This window comes from Kogia breviceps, chromosome 5, assembly GCF_026419965.1.
Source record: "Kogia breviceps isolate mKogBre1 chromosome 5, mKogBre1 haplotype 1, whole genome shotgun sequence".
Taxonomy (NCBI): Eukaryota; Metazoa; Chordata; class Mammalia; order Artiodactyla; family Physeteridae; genus Kogia; species Kogia breviceps.
In genome coordinates, this window is record NC_081314.1 from 27,468,251 (window position 1) to 27,487,551 (window position 19,301).

The 19,301-nt window shown below is 38.5% G+C and overlaps 1 protein-coding gene across 4 annotated transcripts in view; it reads left to right on the forward strand.

Moving 5' to 3' along the window:
* CPNE4 (copine 4) overlaps positions 1-19,301 on the forward strand; it is a 625,415-nt gene that overhangs the window by 128,036 nt on the left and 478,078 nt on the right. The window lies entirely within an intron of this gene.

The following is a 19,301-nucleotide window of genomic DNA, read 5'->3' on the forward strand; positions in this document are numbered from 1 at the left end:
CTACTGATGAAATCTCCTTACTAGTAATTAATATACTGAGATTTTCTATTTCATGATTCAGTCTTAGTAAGTTGTATGTTTCTGGAAATCCATTTTTTCTAGGTTATCTAATTTATTGGTGTTTAGTTTTTCATAATGGTTTCTTGTGTTCCTTAGTATTTCTGTGTTATCAATGGTAATGTCTTCTCTTTCATTTCTGATTATATTTATTTGAATCTTTGAGTCTTCTACTTTTCTTAGTCAGTCTAGCTAAAGGTTTGTCAATTTTGTTTATCTTTTAAAAAACCAGTTCTTAGTTTAATTGACCTTTTCTTCTGTCTTTCTAATCTGTTTCATTTATTTTCATTCTGATTTCTGTTATTTTCTTTCTTTTAGTAACTTTAAGCTTAGTTTTGTCTTCTTTCTCTAGTTTCTTGAGTGTAAAATTAGGTTGTTTATTTGAGATCTTTCTTTTTTCATAATGTAGGCATTTATCATTGTAAACTTCCGTCTTAGTACTGCTTTTGTTGCATCACATAAGTTTTGGTATATTGTGTTTCCATTTTCATTGTCTCAAGAGTTTGTCATTTCCTTTTTGATTTCTTCTTTGATCCATTGCTTGTTCACAAGCATGTTATTTAAATTCCACATATTTGTGAATTTTTTGAGTTTTCTTCTTGTAATTGATTTCTAGTTTCATATCACCGTGGTCTGAAAAGATACTTGTCATGATTTCTAAATTTAGTTAAGACTTGTGATCTGACATATGATCGATCCTTGAGAATATATGCTTTTGAGAAGAATGTGTATTCTTCTGCTGTTGGATGGAATGGTCTATAAATATCTGTTAGGTCCATTTATTATAACATCTAGTTAAATCCAATGTTTCCTTACTGGTTTCTGACTGGATAATCTACCTGTTGTTCAAAGTAGGGTATTAAAGTCCCTTACTGTTATTGTATTGCTGTCCATTTCTCTCTTCATATCTGTTAGTATTTGCTTTATATACTTAAGTACTCCAGTGTTGGGTGCATAAATATTTAGATTTAGATTCTCTTGATGAATTGACCTCGTTATCATTATATAATAGCCATCTTTGTCTCTTATTAGAGTTTTTGGCTTAAAGTCTATTTTGTCTGAAATAAGTATATCTATCCCAGCTTTCTTTTGGTTTCCACTTGCATGGAATGTCTTTTTCCGTCTCTTTACATTTAGTCTATATGTATCATTAAAGCTGAAGGAAGTCTCTTGTAGGCAACATAGAGTTCAGTTGTTTCTTCATCCATTCAGCCACTCTGTGTCCTTTGATTAGAGAACTTAGTCCATTTACATTTAAATTAATTATTGATAGGTATGGCCCTACTATTACCATTTTGTTCATTTTTTTCAGGCTGTTTTGTAGTTCCTTTGTTCCTTTCTTCCTCTTTTGTTTTTTTGATGATTTTCTGTAGTTGTATAATTTGATTCCTTTCTCTTTATCTTTTGTGTATACTATAGGTTTTTGTTTTTTAGTTACCATGAAACTTACATTAACATCTTTTAGTAATAACAGTCTATTTTAAGCTGATAACAACTTCAGATACATACAAAAGCTCTACATTTTTACACTCCCTCCTTTTATATTTTTGATGTCACAATTTACATCTTTTTATATTGTGTAGCCATTGACAAATTATTTTAGTTACTGTTATTTTTTATTATGTTTACCTTTTAACCTTAATACTAGAGTTATAAGTGATTTACCCACCATTGTTACAAAATTGAGTATTTTGCCAGCAACTTTATACTTTCACATGTTTTTCTGTTACTAATTATGTACTTTTATTTCAGCTTGAAGAACTCCCATTTTATTTCTTGTAAGGCCAGTCTAGTAGTAATTATTAACTTCTTTGGCTTTTGTTTGTCTTGGAAACTCTATCTCTCCTTCAATTCTGAAGGACAGCTTTGCTGTGTACAGTATTCTTTGTTGATAGTAGTTTTCTTTTCCTTTCAGCCCTTTGAATGTATCACCCCACTTCCTTCTGTCATGCAAGATTTCTGCTGAAAAATCTGTTACAGGTTTACAGGGGTTCCCTTGTATGTAACAAGTTGCTTTTCTCTTGTTGCTTTTAAGAGTCACTCTTTGTCCTTAACTTTTGATAATTTGATTATAATGTGTCTCCCTGGGGATCTTTCTGGATTCATATTATTTGATATTTTCTTTACACTTCCTGGGTCTGTATGTCTGTTTCTTTCCCCAGGTTGGGGAAGTTTTCAGCTAGGATTTCAAATAAATTTCCTGCCCCTTTCTCTCTCTTTCTCTCTTCTCCTTCTGGGAATTCTATAATGCATGTACTGGTTCTTATGATGTCCCATAAATCCCTTAAGCTATCTTCAGTCTTTTTCATTCCTTTCTTCTTTTTGCTCCTCTGATTGGATGATTTCCACTGCCCTGTTTTCGAGTTCACTGATCCTTTCTTCTGTTTGATTTCATCTGATGTTGAAACCCTCCATTGGATTTTCAGTTCAGTTATTGTATTCTTCAGCTCTGTGATTTCTGTTTGGTACTTTTAAATATTTTCTACCTCTTTGTTGAAGTTTTTACTTTGTTCATGAATTGCTCTCCTAAACTTGTTGAGCATCTTTATGACTGTTAATTTGACCTCTCTATCAGGTAAATCACTTATTTCCACTTCATTAAGATTGGTTTCTGGAGATTTTTCTTGTTCTTTTCTTTGGGACATATTCCCTGTTTCTTCATTTTTCTTAACACTCTGAGTTGGTTTCTGTTCATTAGATAAAACAGCCACCTTTTCCAATCTCAACAACCTGCCCTTGTGCAGGAGATGAACGTTGTCAATTAGCCCAGTCTGAGCTCCTGGCTTCCTCTTAAACCTTTGTGATTGTTTAAGCTGTGGACTTTTTCTTTTTTAGTGGCTCCCAATAAATGATGGTGTGGCAAGACCTATCAGTGTCCTAAAGGTGTAGGAAATGTCCATACCCCTCTTCAGGCTCCTGGAGAACTATTAATTACCTGCCTCTTGAGCCCCTGATTCAGGTTAATTGAAAGACTGAGCTTCAGGCAGCAGCTGGAAAAGCCAGGATGTTATATATGCAGTCTAGCTCCTTTCAGGGAGAAACTGAAAACTGAGTGTTTTGCCTACTCTCTCTGTGTTGAGCCAGGGAAAACAGTCACTGAGAGTGCTTGTGTACCCAAACAGAATTCCCTCCTTGTTTTATGTGCTGGATAGCTCATGAATTATGAGGTCTATCAGCTCCCAGAGCTAGGTGATTTGGGAGCCAGTCCCTCAGAGGCAACCATAACAGTTGGGGTGCTAGAAGTATGGACAGGCTCCTTCCAGGGAGAAGCTCAAGATGATTTTAGTTGCCGTGAACCAGGAGAGTTAGTGGGGGATATGCCCAAGAGCTCTTTCAGGTTACTGGGAGGATCCAGTCTGTTTCCACATTCAGACTGATTAGAAGTCAGAACCTCTGGCAGCAGCTGGGAAAGCATGCAGTAAATCCATTCCAGGGAGAGACTGGGAGATGGGTATTTTTGCTTTCTCCCTCTGCAGTGAACCTGGAGGGGGTAGCTTAAGGAAGTGCTTGTGCAGCTCTTTGAAAACTAGGTGGCTGTTTTCTCTGTTTAATATGTTTCTATGGGACTCATGAATGCTGAGCTCATTGGTTATAAGAGCCAGATGATTTGAAGGTCCATCTCTTGTGTGGCAGCTGCAAAAGTATAGACAAGATCCTTGGAGATTTGGTTTTGCTATTGAAACTAGGTGGAGGTAGAATTTGGAGGAAGTGCTCACCAACTCTTTCAGGCTTCCAGGAGAATACATTTCAGCCCTAAAATTCAGGCTGATTAGAAGCTGAGCCTTCAGACAGCAGCTGGGAGAGTATTGCAATCAAATCCCTTCCAAGAAAAAACTGGGAGATGGGAGTTTTTGTTTGTTCCTTCTGCACTGAGCCTGGAGGGGATGTCTACAGGGAGTGCTTGTGAACCCATTTAAGAGCTGCTTCTTTGTTCACTATAGTCCTGTGAGACTTTTGAATTCAAACCTCACTGGCTCTCAGAACTAGGTGATTTGGTTGTCCATCCCTCAAGTGACAGCTTTAAAAGTTCGGACACTACATGTGTGGCCCAAACCCTTCTCTCCTCAGGGAGAAGCTGGCAGCTAGGGGTTCCCTCTCAAGTGTAAGGTGCTGTGCTTAGGGTAGGGATCATGGTGAGAATGTGTCTCAGCCTTTCCTATTCATTTTGATATGGGCATTTTCTCAGTTGCCTGATGCACAGGAGTCACTCAACTAATTTCTGGATTTTTCTCAGAGGGAATTGATCCATGCATAGCTGTATGCTTAGTGCATCTGTGGGAGGAGGGTAAGTCAGGAGGCTCCTAGGTCACCATCTTGGTCAGTCCTTCATTTCCTTTACCAGATGCAATTAGTAGTGATGAGTAAATATATTGACTCTTTCCCCTATTTCTGGCTTCTCTCTTTTATCCCTTAATTTTAATCAATAATATTATCTTTCTTATTGATTAACTTTTTTACTATTAAATATACACTTATTTTTATTATTTGTTATATTGGTTTTAAACAATATGTTTATTTTGTCAGATCCTCCATAGAGTGGACACCACTTTTTCTTTATCTCCCAATTTCTTTCCTCTGTTTCTCCCCCATATTTCTGTTATTTGCCTACATCTATGTGGTCAAGATGATAATATATACATTTTGTGTTAGCATCTTAATTTTCACATTGCTTTTGTCTTACTTGTAGAGTTAAATACATTCAATGCACTATTTCTTTGTCATACTTTCCTTAGTTATTTTGTAATTGGTTTAAGTTTGTCTTCTAGTGTTTTCTCAAGAAAGTCTCATAAGTACAGCATACCCTTAAAACCTATATGTTCAAATATGCTAGTCAATGGCCTTTATATCTGAAGTATAGTTTGTCTGTATTTGAAATCCTTGGCTTAACATTTCATTCTTTGAAAACCTTGTAAGTGCTACTGCATTGTGTTTGGTGTAGAATTTCTCTGTAGAGAAATCTTATGCCAGTTTGATTTATCATCCATAGTTTTGCATAGTTGTCCAAATAGTTATTCAAAGTGTGATAAATTTACTGGGATATGTCTTAGTATTATCTATTTTTGTATAAATTTCCTGGTGCATATAATACCCTTTTAATAATATTTTTAAACATTTTACTTCAGGTAAGTTTTCTTGATCATATTTTTATTAGTTTTTCTGTTTCATTGCTTTGCTTAGTTTTCACTTACTTTTATAAATGGGGAACTGAATATTCACAGTTGGTTCTTCTTTGCTTTTCACATAACTTTCATTGTCTGTCTAATCCCTAACTCATTTCTGTGCCTTTTTTTTTCTTTCTTTCTTTTTTGATCCTTGTTTTCTTGTTTCTGGTGTCTCTTCCCTTAATGTGCTATCTGTGATGTCTGCTTTGCTCATGTCCTTTCAGATTTCATCTTTATGTCTGTGATTATTTTTTCTTCTGCTTATTTCCTAGGTTCTGCCAACTCATTTCTTCTCTTCTTGTTTTTCCATCTCTTTTCTGAGTTCTTTTATTTCTATTCTGTGCTATTCCTTCATAGAGGGGATTATTTCATTAAATTTTTATAATTTGTTGTAAAATATTTTTATCACAATTTTCATGTGCTCTTGACATTTTCTAATGTCTGTTCTCTAAGAGTAAGTTTTTTCTGCTCTTCTCCACATTTTCTTATATTTTCTTTGCATCCTGTCTGTGCCAATTCACTTTTTAAAAATTGAAGTATAGTTGATTTACAATATTCTGTTAGTTTCAGATGTACAACATAGTGATTCAGTATTTTTATAAATTATACTCCATTTAGAGCTATTGCAAAATGATGACTATATTTCCCTGTGCTCTACAATATATCCTCATTTTTCATTTATTTTATACATAGTAGTTTGTGTCTCTTAATCCTCTACCCGTATCTTGCTCCTCCCTCCTTACTTTCCCCCTCTGGTAACCACTAGTTTATTCTCTATATCTTTGGAGTCTGTTTCTGTTTTGCTATATACATTCTTTTGTTTTATTTTTTAGATTCTACATATAAGTAGTAACATACAGTATTTGTTTCTCTGTGTGACCTATTTCATTAAGCTCTAGGTTCATCCATGTTGTTGCAAATGGCAAAATTTCATTATTTTTATGGCTGAGTAGTATTCCATTGTATATTTATGCAATTTTTATCCGTTCATCTGTTGATGGACACTTAGGTTGCTTCCCTTTCTTGGCTATTGTAAATAATGCTCCTATGAACATTGGAGTACATGTAATCCTTTCACATTTTTGTTTTCATTTTCTCTGGATATATACCCAGCAGTGGAATTACTGGATCATATGGTAGTTCTATTTTTAATTATTTTGAGGAACCTCCATACTGTTCTCCATGGTGGCTGCACCAATTTACATTCCTACCAACAGTGTACTAGGGTTCCCTTTTCTCCACATCTTTACCAACATTTGTTTGTTGTGGTCTTTTTGATGATAGGCATTTTGAGAGGCGTGAGGTGATATCTCATTGTGTTTTTTATTTGTGTTTCTCTGATAATTAGTGATAAGCATTATTTTCATATGCTTGTTGGCCATCTGTATATCTTCTTTGGAAAAATATGTATTTAGGTCTTCTGCCCATACTTTAGATGTGTTTGTTTTTTTGTTATTAAATTCTATGAGCTATTTATATATTTTGGATATTAACCCCTTGTTAGTCACATTTGCAAATATTTTCTCCCATTCTGAAGGTTGTCTTTTCATTTTGTTTATGGTTTCTTTTGCTGTGTAAAAGCTTTCAAATTTAATTAGGTCCCATTTGTCTATTTTTGCTTTTACTTCTTTTGTCTTAGGAGACAGATCCAAAAAAAATATTGCTGTGATTTATGTCAGAGTGTTCTGCCTGTGTTCTCTTCTAGGAGTTATATGGCCTCTAGTCTTACATTAAGTCTTTAGTCCATTTTGAGTTTATTTTTGTATATGGTGTGAGGAACTGTTCTAATTTCATTCTTTTACATGTAGCTGTCCAGTTTTCCCAGCACTACTTACTGAAGGGACTGTCATTTCTCCATTTGTATATTCTTGCCTCCTTTGTCATAGATTATTTGACCATAAATGAATGGATTTATTGCTGTGCTCTCTACTCTGTTAACATTGATCTATGTGTGTTTTTGTGCCAGTACCATGCTGTTTTGATTACTGTAGGTTTGTAGTGTAATCTGAAGTCAGAGAGCATGTTACCTCCAGCTTTTTTCTTTTTTCTCAAGAGTGCTTTGGCCCAGTTAACCTTTCATTGCTCTTCAGTGGGCAGGTTGGATTTTTATGACCTATTTATATGTAGGAAGTCTCTCTTTGTGGTAGTAAGGGTCCAGGGTAAATTTATAAGCAGCCCAGCCCAAAGATTCTCTCCTTTTCTACTGCTACACAGACCCATCCTAGTGTTTCTTGTATAATACCCTCTTATTTTCTCTGAACCAGACTTAGTACGGCAGGGCTTCTACTACCAGCCCTACTCACCCAAACCACATTGATTATTGCAGAACCGCAACACACCTTGTGCACTCCAGGTGAAACCCTCACCTTCAAGTGAATGTTGCTTATCCTTTCAAAGCCAAGTTCCCTCTTCTGTGTATTCATTTTTCACCTCCCAGAATGTTTCTGCTTCTTCTCAGATGGTTCTTGCTGCCCTTTAATGTGTCTTGAGTCTCTGTGGATTAAATCTATCTCTTGATCTCACTAAAAATGGAGTTTGAAAGTTTTATTTTTATTCTGTTTATCACTTTTATATGATTTTCATGAGGAAAAGAGTGTTGACTTAATAGATATTATCATACTAGAAGTCCTGAATAATGTTTCTGCCAAAACAAAAGAAATATAAAACACAATAGGAGGCCCATATTCCTGGACTGTATGTTGGCTGTCCCAGCCTTTAATTTATCCTGGGTTTTCTTAATGTATAAAAGGAAATTCATACCCCTCCACCAATCCATACAGACCCCAAACACTACCCTTCCTCTCCCAAACCCACTTCTAGTTGGTGTTTCCTAGAATTCTCCAAATAATGAAGTTCTTTAAATTTTATACTTTTAATGCAGACACTCCATCCTCTACTTTGCCTAGGTTCATATATGTTTGAACCCTAGGACACCACTTTTTCCATGGCCTTTTCAAGCAAAGTCTATTTTTCAAAGCCATGCTGTCATCTCCTACCTTGTCATGCCTTTTCTATCACTGAAGGTTTAGCTCAATCTTCCTGAGCTGCCTGCCTTCTGCAGTCATCCTAGAAAATTGACATCTGCTTGAACATCTCCGAAAGGACTCAGACATCTCATTTCCTTGATATCTTTCTATCTCCAATGATCCTTTGCTCTCCTCTACTCCATTTATCCCATCTGTACTTTATGCTGTTGACTTTGGTCATTAATTCACAGTGCCCCACCTCCAATATTGCTAGTTCAACCATCCCATTTTCCAGCTTATTTGTTCAATTATCTCTGCACAATGATTTTATGACCTCATCAAGGTGTCCAGTCTATTGATGTCTCCAATTTTTCTGTTGATCTCTTCCTGTTTCATTTCCATCCTATCCAGATTATATTTTATTTGCTTTCATTTTAATGTCTCTTTTGCAAATACTCTCAACTTCTTTGACCTCTCCATCATTCTAACTGCTTGATCTCAGCCCAGGTAAACCAAACTATGTACCAGCACCCAAAGAGCTAGCTCAAGGCCTCTTGAGAATATCACATTGGGAAAGGCTGGCATCACAGCCATGACCATCAACCTCCAACTGGGCCCTCAGTAATGCCAAAATGGCTTATTTACATTTCCTTATTGAGTTTTTTCTTCATCATTAAACTCATTTTACATCTCCTCCATACCTCTTGTAACTCTAAAGTCCTTTCCCACAACCTTAATCAAATGACATATTTCTGTTCACAGAAAAAATATAGAAGCCATGAAATGGGAACTCTTTCTTGTCCCCCCACCATCCCCACAGACTTACCTGCATTTCCTTCCTTTCTGTTCAATAGAAGAAGCACAGATATTCCAGACCGCATCACTTCTCACTTTCTCACAGGACTTACATTACTGGTTATCCCCTGTAGTGGCTACAACCTTACTCTCTGCTCTCTAACTGGATTTTCCCCAGCAGCCTGCATCTATGTCATGGTACATAGTTCATCTTTAAGACACTTTCCCTGGATATTGCATCTCTCTACATGACATTTTACAACAAACTTCTTGAAAAACCTTTGTACACATGCTGCTTTCTCTTCCTTTTCTTTCATTCATCATTTTTTGATTCATCCCAATCTGGATTCTCCACCTGTTAAAGCCAACAATGGTCTTCCTAAACCCAAAGGATTACTTTAAGTTCTTATCTTCAGTGACTTCACATTTAAAACAGCATCTAACATAGTGCTATGAAAACATGACTCAATTTCTGTCTCTGGCCCCTGTATTTCTTCCTTTCCGGTGTCTATCTTCTCAGGAAGTGGTATGACCTCTATATATCAGTTGGTCACACCATGAATTTGGGCAGCCATCATTTTGTCATTCCCTTCATCTTCCATTTATGTATCCACTTTGCATAGGGCCTGTCACTTTTTCTCCCAAGATGCTCCTCAAATCTGCCTGTTTCTTTCCATCTCCTCTACTGCTGCTTCAGTCTGAGCCTCCATCCTTTCCTGACTTCATGGCCGTAATGACCATCTCACTATTCTACTCCCTTTCATTCTTGATCTTCCTCAGTCCATTCTTCACATTGCTCCAGAGTGGTCCTTAAGGACCTTACAAGTGTCATGTCACTCACCACTGCATTTAAAATCTGAAATCTTCAGTGTCATCTACAAAGCATGAGCTAACCCTTAACTGCCTCCCAAGCTTCAGTTTCCTCCTACCCTCAATGTCTCAGCCACAGGACTGATTTTAAATTTGGGCAAACTCGGAGACTTTGCATATGCTGGAATGTTCTTCCATCAACTCTTTACTTGGCCAAGTCTTACTCATCTACCAGGCACAAATTAAATGTCCCTTCCTCAGAAAATCCTTCTCTGACCTGAAAAGGTACCCCTTTCATATCTCATCACACTGTTTGCTCTTTCTTCATGGCCCTTATCCAATTGTGTATGTATATATTTGTACACTTATTTGTTTAATGTCTGTCTCTTCCATGAGGGTGGGGTCCACATCAATCTCATTTTCCATTTAATCACTAACACCCAGCACAGAACATGACACAAAGCAGGAGCTCAATAGATATTTGTTTACCCAATGATTGAAAGGGAACCTAGGCTAGGCTTTGCTTTAAGACAGAGGTATTTGACGGTCTGATCTGTCATATATCAGATAGCCAGGTTTCTGTCAGGATTCTATACAGTGACCTGGTAACTGAACCAGCAATTTTATGGTAATAAGGCCTTTCAAAATGCCAGCACATGTATACTTCTGTTTAAACTGTTGACCTTTGGTTACAAGACTTTCTGTCCTCCTGTCCAAATCCATTAGCTGACATGTGATATGTCTCTGATATCCACAACCACATTCTTCAGGAAGTTTCTTGAACCTTCCAGTCCTCTGACTGCTGTGGGCAATGGGAACATTGTCTTTTCACTGTGGTAGCTGTAGCCTTACCTGATTAGTACTCACTTGTATCACGATGTCAAACTAGAGGCAGAGAAGAGAAGTAGTATTTTGAAAGACAATTAACTATGACACAGAAGAACAAAAGGGATTGTTTTCTCTCTCCTAGTTTCATAGAATGCCAGAATTCTAAGGTAAGTACCTTACAGCTCTAACCTAACGCCCAATGTCACAGATAAGAAATTTGAATCCCAAGAAATTTGAATCCCAGAGAAGTAGTGATTTCACCAGGGTCACACAGTTATATGACCCCTTTGTCCACTATACCCTTCATTTATCTTAGTAACCAAAAATGTGCATGCCAGCTTTAGATCAATTTTTCATGGAATTTTTTTTTGAGTTGTAAAAAGCTTAGAGCAAAATGAAGATGGGGATGAAATGGGGATGGGGACATAAACAATCTTTGTGATTAGAGGGAAGGACTCGAGTTCTTCATCTCTCAGTGTTGATGGGGACCTCAGAAGTCATATAAACCAAAGTATTGAGACCGGTCCTACAAACCCATAGGTATGAAGCTCAATATTGAGACAATTAGGGATAACCTACTCTCTGATGAATGATAATTCCCTTTGCAAAAGACTGTTGTAGGTCAAGGTAAGGTTCTCTTCTCTTAAGGAGACTTCAGTTTCTCCCTAACCTTTTTTATTAAACGGGTTCACCAATTTCTTCTTCACTGAAAGTCTCTTCATTTACTTTCCTGAAACATTTTTCACTATTCGTATGCTGAAGGTTGGATTTTGTTCAGTGGTAGTTGCATTTCAGGAGCATATTGCAAAAGCTGTCACCAGTCCAACTCGTAGAGTGTTTTCATTGGCTGTACTTCCTACCATGATTGAAACTGCCCTGAAATTTATGGGAAGTGAGTAAGGGTAAGTTGCCTTTGTTAAAGTATCAGGTAGTGATATTTCCTATATGAAATATTGGCCTATGCATTCATTGGAAATATTTCTAATCAACACTTTTAGTTTCCTGTGTGTTAATTCATTCTTTCTCACCTCCCAACCATTCATCTGCCTCACCTAACCTTGTGAGAGAGGCAGGGGCACAAGATGGGAAGCAGGAATTTTGAAAACATCTGTTTCTGAACATTCTGTGATTACAGGAATCAGGTTTGAGAGCTCCTCACCATTCAGTAAGTTCTTCACTACCTGAGGGAAAGAAGTAATTGGAAGAGTGGCAGCTTTCTTCTTTAGGTTTCTATACGTGAGGACCCAAAGAGACCTACATACAACAGGAAACTTTTAACTTGCTCTGTCCCAACTGAAGGAGGTAAGGGAGTTAATATTCATTAAGCGCCTATTATGTGCCAGGCACTGTACCAGGGGCTTAGTAGGGCTGCCACATTACATGACTCAGGGAGCAGCATTCACATTGTAGTCCATGTGAAGTGGACCACTGAAAGTTGTGCAATGAGGTATCTTTACATCTATTATCAGTTACTACAACTGCCCATATATAACCACACCAAATGGAAGTCCTTTGGCTTCCATTTGGTTTTTTTATTGGGACCCCTAGTATGAGATAAGAAGAAAGGATGTGGTCAGGGCATGTATTCCCCTAGCTCCTTCCTTGCAAGGTCACTATGTGCTGGCTGTGTCCGTGATCTTCTCAAGACAGTTTTTTCTTACCTAACTCTCTCCCCCTGGGTTTTAGATACTACTGTTGTCTCCTTATTGCATTTTCCCTTGAATTTCCCCTGCATCACACTTACCCTAATTTGAGTGTGCCCTTTTTTTCCCTGTAAGGACCCTGACAAATACAGGCTAGATATCAAGATGAATCTATCTCACTAGAAAGTTAATGTCCTTACCACTACCTCTTGGTAACACCCATTGAAAAGTGCCAGTATTTTCATGTGACTGTCTGAGTTAAGTGGAGTCTCTGGCAAGGACCTCCAGGGTGTTGCATGTTAGGTGCTTACATGCAAAATCTCCATGGCTCATTTACAGTAACACTTGCAGCCAAAAATACCTGCTCTGCATGTGCATGTCATAGATGGTGCTCAAGTGATTGCCCATTAAGGTACACTGCAATAGTCCTTCCTGCGGAAAGTATCCCCTGCTCCCAGCAGCTTGTTAGGAAGCCAGTGCTGTTAATGCAGACTCACTCAACAGCTCTAAGGTTTGCATCTCTAGGAGTGTTCAGTCAAAGATTTTAAAAGCCCTGTCAGGAGAAGGAGTACAAACTTGTGACAGAATGGCTAATTTGTTGTCAAGCTTTCCAACAAGATAGGTAGATGGAGAGAATGGGATGCAGAGAGGGTCGACTTCGATAAGGGGGAGAGAATGTGAAGGACACCTCTGTCAGGGTGGCAGGTCTGTGTAGTTGTATGCGATGGTAAGGGGGGGGCTGGGAGGCCAATGGCACACCTGGTGGAGGGGATGTGAAGACATGAGGTAGAAAAGAGACATGGGACAAAGTGGAATCTCCACCTCCCTTACAGGTTCTTCTTTTGCAGGCCCCAGATGATGTTGTATAGATCTCTGGCAAAATATCTTCCTGGCTTAGAGTTTAGTCCTTCCACTTCATCATAAAAGTTACTCTGATTTCCTATTTCCTTCCAGGAGAAGTGGAGTTCAAAGCAGACAGTTTATCATGAGTGAGTCAACAGACTGGAGGGCATCTTCATGAAAGAGATCCCAAGAACAGGAGAGACTGGCACACTTTTAGAGGGGGTGCATCTGTTCTTTAGTTGTTTATCCCTTAAATTAGGTCCAGAGTTGTGGTAAGGAGCTAACCAGAAACCATGGAGCCTATATAAGCGCTATCTCTGTCCCATCTCCTGCAGGCGTGGTTTTAATGGGGAGACCATGGATGGAATGGAAGGAGAGAGGTGATGTGCAGTGGGGAAGGAGGGCCATGGAAGGAAGTCAATGGCTAAGCACAGGCTCTGATAGCAGACTCTGATTTCACTACTGCTATTACTGTTACTACTGCTACTGTACTACTAGTACTACTACTACTATTACTACTAGTATTACTTGTACTGCTGCTGCTACTCCTGCTGCTATTACTACTATATACCTCTCAGGTTTGCTGTGAGAATTAAATAAATAAAGTGCTGAGCACAATTCCTGGCACACACTAAAGGCTCATGCTATGTTAGCCATCATAGTTACTGTTACTGTTATGCATAAAGGGAAGGAAAGAGGGCTATTTTTTTAAAACTAAACAAACAGTATTTTTCTCGAATGAACATACTTATGATAGATTTTCTTCTTTTTTCAGAGAATAGCAAAACATCCACAGCTATGCCAAGCTGTTGAAACTTAACCTTAATTCTTTTTAAAAAAAAACATCTTTATTGGAGTATAATTGCTTTACAATGGTGTGTTAGTTTCTGCTTTATAACAAAGAGAATCAGTTATACATATACACATGTTCCCATATCTTCCCTTCTGCGTCTCCATCCCTCCCACCCTCCCTATCCCACCCTTCTAGGCGGTCACAAACCACCTAGGTGATCTTCCTGTACCACACGGCTGCTTCCCACTAGCTATCCACTTTACACTTGGTAGTGTGTATACGTCCATGCCACTCTCTCACCTCGTCACAGCCTCCCCCCTCCATGTCCTCAAGTCCATGCTCTAGTAGGTCTGTTGGTGAGAGGTTGCCAGAAAAACCTTCCCAACTTGAGTTTGGCTGGAATTAGTCCATGTTGTGTAACTCAGAACCATCTTTTGGATCCTATTTGTGATTCATTCACCCATTCAACAAATATTTTTTGAGTGTTTACAACATGCCAGACACTGAATGATGGATTGGCTCCACAATGGGGAACGTTCATAGTCTCTCATGCAGCTCACCTGAGAGTGAAGGAGAGCTTGGAGAAGAGATGATTACATACAGGAGGGCATGTGCTATGTTAGGGATAGAGGCAGCATGTTAAGTGTATATGGAGAAGGAAGACAGGAGAAGGGGGTGGGCAATTTAAGCTGGCTTGGAATTGTGTCCAGGTTGGCTTCCCACTGATGCTGACTAAACCCTTAGTTGAAGAAAACAGATATAGGCAGACCTTGTTTTATTAGGCTTCAGTTTATTAGGCTCCACAGATGGTGCATTTTTTACAAACTGAAGGTTTGTGGCAACCCCACGGCAAGCAAGTCTATTGGCATCATTTTTCCAACATTTGTTTACTTGGTGTCTCTGTGTCACATTTTGTTAGTTCTCACAATATTTCAAATATTTACATTATTATTATACTTGCTATGGTGATCTGCGATTAGGATATTTGATGTTACTATTGTAATTGTTTGGAGGCATCACAAATTGTGCCCATATAAATGGTGAACTTAATAAATGTTGTGTGTTCTGATCACTCTTTCTCCCTTTCCTCGGGCCTCCTTCTTCCCTGAGACACAAGAATATTGAAAGTAGACCAATTAACAATTCTAAAATAGCCTCTAAGTGTTCAAGTGAAAGGAAGAGTTGCATGTCTTCCACTTTAAATCAAAAGCTAGAAATGATTAAGCTTAGTAAGCAAGTCATGTTGAAAGCCTAGATAGGCTGAAAGCTAGGCCTCTTGCTCTAAACAGTTAGCCAAGTTGTGAGTGCAAAGCAAACGTTCTTGAAGGAAATCAAAAGTGCTGCCCCAGTGAGCACACCAATGATAAGAAAGTGAAAGAGCCTTACTGCAGATATGGAGAAAGTCTGGTGGTCTGGATAGAATATCAAACCAGCCATCACATTCCCTTAAGCTAAAGCCTGATCTAGAGCAAGGACCTATCTCTCTTCAAGTCTATGAAGACTGAGAGAGATGAGGAAGTTCCAGAAGAAACGTTTGAAGCTTAACAGAGGTTGATTCATGAGGTTTAAAGAAAGAAGCCATCTCGATACATAAAAGTGCAAGGTGAAGCAGCTAGTGCTGATGAAGAAGCTGCAGCAAGTTATCCAGAAGCTCTAGTTAAGATCATTAATGAAGGTGGCCACATTAAACAACAGATTTTCAATGTAGAAGAAATAGCTTTCTATTGGAAGAAGATGCCATCTGGGACTTTCATAGCTGGAGAGGAAAAGTCAATGCCATCTTCCAAGCTTCAGAGTACAGGCTGACTCTCTTGTTAGGGACTAACGCATCTGGTGACTAAGTTGAAGCCAGTGCTCATTTATCATTTCTAAAATCCTAGGGCCCATAAGAATTATGCTAAATCTCCTGTGCCTGTGCTCTGTAAGTGGAAAAAAAATCCTGGATGACAGCACATCTATTTACAGCATGGTTTACTGAATATTTTAAGCCCACTGTTGAGACCTATTGCTCAAAAAAAAAAAAAAAAATTTCCTCTTGAAATATGACTGCTCATTGACAATGCACCTGACACCCAAGAGCTCTGGTGGAGATGTACAATAAGATTAATGTTGTTTTCATGCCTGCTAACATAACATCCATTCTGCAGGGTCCAGGAATCATTTTGACTTTCAAGTCTTATTACTTATGAAATACATTTCATAAGGCCATAGCTGTCATAGATGATGATTCCTCTGATGGATCTTGGAAAAAATAAATTGAAAACCTTCTGGGAAGTATTCACAAATGTGATTCATGAGAAGAGGTCAAAATATCAACATTATCAGGAATTTGGAAGAAGTTGATTCCACCCTCATGGTTGACTTTGGGGGGTTCAAGACTTCAGTGGAGGAAGTAACTGCAGATGTGGAAATAGCAAGAAAACTAGAATTAGAAATGGAGCCTGAAGATAGGACTGAATTGCTGTACTTTCATGATAAAACTTTAATGGATGAGGAATTGCTTCTTATGGATGAGGCAAAGTGGTTTCTTTCTCCTGGTGAAGGTGCTGTGAAGATTGTTGAAATGACAAAGCATTTAGAATATTAAACTTAGTTGATAAAGCAGTCACAGGATTAGAGAGGATTGACTCTCCTTTGAAGGAAGTTCTGCTGTGGGTAAAATGCTACCAAACAGCATTTCATGCTACAGATAAATCATTCCTGAAAGGAAGAGGCAATTGATGTAGCAAACTTCATTGTCGTAGCTTTAAAAATTGCCACAGCAACCTCAGCCTGCAGCAGACTCCACCCTGGTCAGTCAGCAGCCATCAACATCAAGGTCAAGCCCTCCACCAGCAAAAAGATTATGATTTGCTGAAGACTCAGATGGTGATTAGCCTTTTTTAGCAATAAAGTACTTTTAAAGTATGTACTTTTAAAAATATATAATGTTATTGCATGCTTAATGAACTACAGTATAGTGTAAACATAACTTTTATATGTACTGGGAAACCAGAAACTTCATGTGACTCACTGTATTATGATACCCACTTTATTGCGGTGGTCTGGATTGAACCCGAAATATCTCTGAGGTCTGCCTGTGTTGTGCACTGAACAACATTCTTGTGGTCAAAGTTACTTTACTGATTAATTCAATAAGTGTTTATTGAACACACCTCCCTGGCAGCCATTGAACAAGGTGCTTTAAAACTCCATGAAGGCAGAAAATTTATCTCTTTTACTCACTTCTCAGTCAGTGTCTGTGGACTGAGAAACTCAAGAGACCCAGATGGTACCAAGGATCATTTGAATCTTGGTTCTTCCTAGGGGTCTCTGGTCCCTGTGGGCTTGGTGTTTACAATAAGGTGATATCTGGGCTTCTTTTCTGGCACAGATGAATGCACAGCAAGTAAATGCAACCTTTCAACTCAATGTCATTATCCAAACACAGCATGTCTTTCTTTGTGGGGACAAGTTGGGGACTGGTGATTGGTGAAGAAAGAAGAAGGTGGCAGAATGTGTGACATAAAAATCTGGCTGAACTGAAAAATCTTAACCGTCCAGAGTGAAAGCCTTATTTGATGGACACTAGAAATCTGAGTGATCATCATTGCAGCCATTGTTTGGAAAATGCTTCAGCGCTGCTTCACCTCAGCTGATCCTGGGACTGTGTCCTCTCTATCCTCTCCACTGGACTATGTCCAGAGCCTCATCACTCACTGTCAATACCAGAAGCTGGGCTTCGATGCAGTAGCAGCCAGCTGCTACAAGTTCCCTTCAATTTTTCTGTATCTTGACAAAAGTGTCAAAAAACACAACTTCTCACAGGACAGCCTCCTCTTGCTTAGGTCTGGGAGGCCTGACACTCTTCCATCCATTCAGATCAGGCCTGGGGGGAGTGTGGACAGCAGATGGTCCCTCCAGGATGTTGCCTTAACAAACGTGGCCGGGTGCAGGTGTGAAAGGACACAGGCTCTGTTTCCTTGTGGTGCTCACACCTCAGGCATGACCAGTTGGACACAGCTTCAAGTCTTGAGGTGGGCTTTGGGACAGGCTGTAAACAATCACTGCCAGGGCACTGTTGCCCTCTTGGACCCCTCTCTGTAACAACAGAAGGTGGGCACCTTCTGTTGCTGAGTGGAAAAGGAGAAGGGTCAGTGGGGGCCACCAGCTCGAAATGCTTATTCCTTTGGATAGATTTTGGTTGTTTTCACAATGAAATTCCCTTAGGATTTCATTGCCGGGTAGATTTAAAGCATGAGTTACAAAGCTTTTGTGTTAAATACAATCCTGATTTTATATGCAAACTATCTTAAGAAAAGCAGACTGTTTCAAATTTTAAATTATTTATACTTTAATTCACTGATATGGTATGTATAATTAATACATCTACAGAGTTTGCTTAATGCTTTGAAACATAATTCTTATTGTATTTCTGTTACAAAAGTAATATATGCATGTTTATTGCCTACAATTTAGAAAATACCAAAATGCACAATACTGAAAAGTAAAATCACCTATAATCCCATGAATCTGAAATAAATTAATATTAACATTGTAGTGTATTTTCTTCTGGGCTTTTATCCTACACATGCATCTAATATGTGTTTGAATGATTTTTACACTTAATGCTTACATCAAGAATGCAGGCAGAAAAGAAAGCAGAATTGCTTTTCTTGCCTTTTTTCAAGATTGTCCTTGAATGAGTGTTCTTCCAAACATAACCCAGCCACCTGTACCTCCTGCTACAAAGATAAAGGCAGAAAACCATGGTGGGGAGGTGGAGTGTGGGGACATACAGAGAAAAATGAAACTCTGGTTAATATCCAAAGCAGAGGGTAAACTATCCTGCAGAATGTATTTGGAGGATTGTTTTACATGGGAACCAAAAATGATTTGATTGACTGACTCATTCATTCATCCATTCAACTTTGATTGAGCCCTCATTTTGAACCAGGCATTGTACTTGTCAATAGAGTAAAAATACAAATAGGACCCAGCCTTGACCTCTGAGAGCATCCAGGCTGGGGTGGGTCCAGATGAGTAATTCAGCAATGACAATGAAATCCTTGAGTTTTGAATGCATAGAAAATGACAAGCTATTTGCAGTGGATTGGGAAAGGTACTTGAGGAGATGGGGTGAGAGAAGGGCTCTGTGTACATACTGGGTAGCTTGTTCTTAATTGTGAAAGCACCTGGAGTCCACTGAAGGACTATAGAGAGGAGAGTTAAATTATCACTTTTGTATTTTGGCCAGCACATTGGGAAACAAACAAGATTTTGACATCAGACAGCTCTATAATTCTCTGAAAAGCAAACAAAACAAAACAACTGAAACACAAGAAAATAAAAAAGATTCTCCAAGACTCAGTCTGCCCATCTGTAAAATGGGAATAATAACTGCCTGTAAGGTTGTTGTGAGACA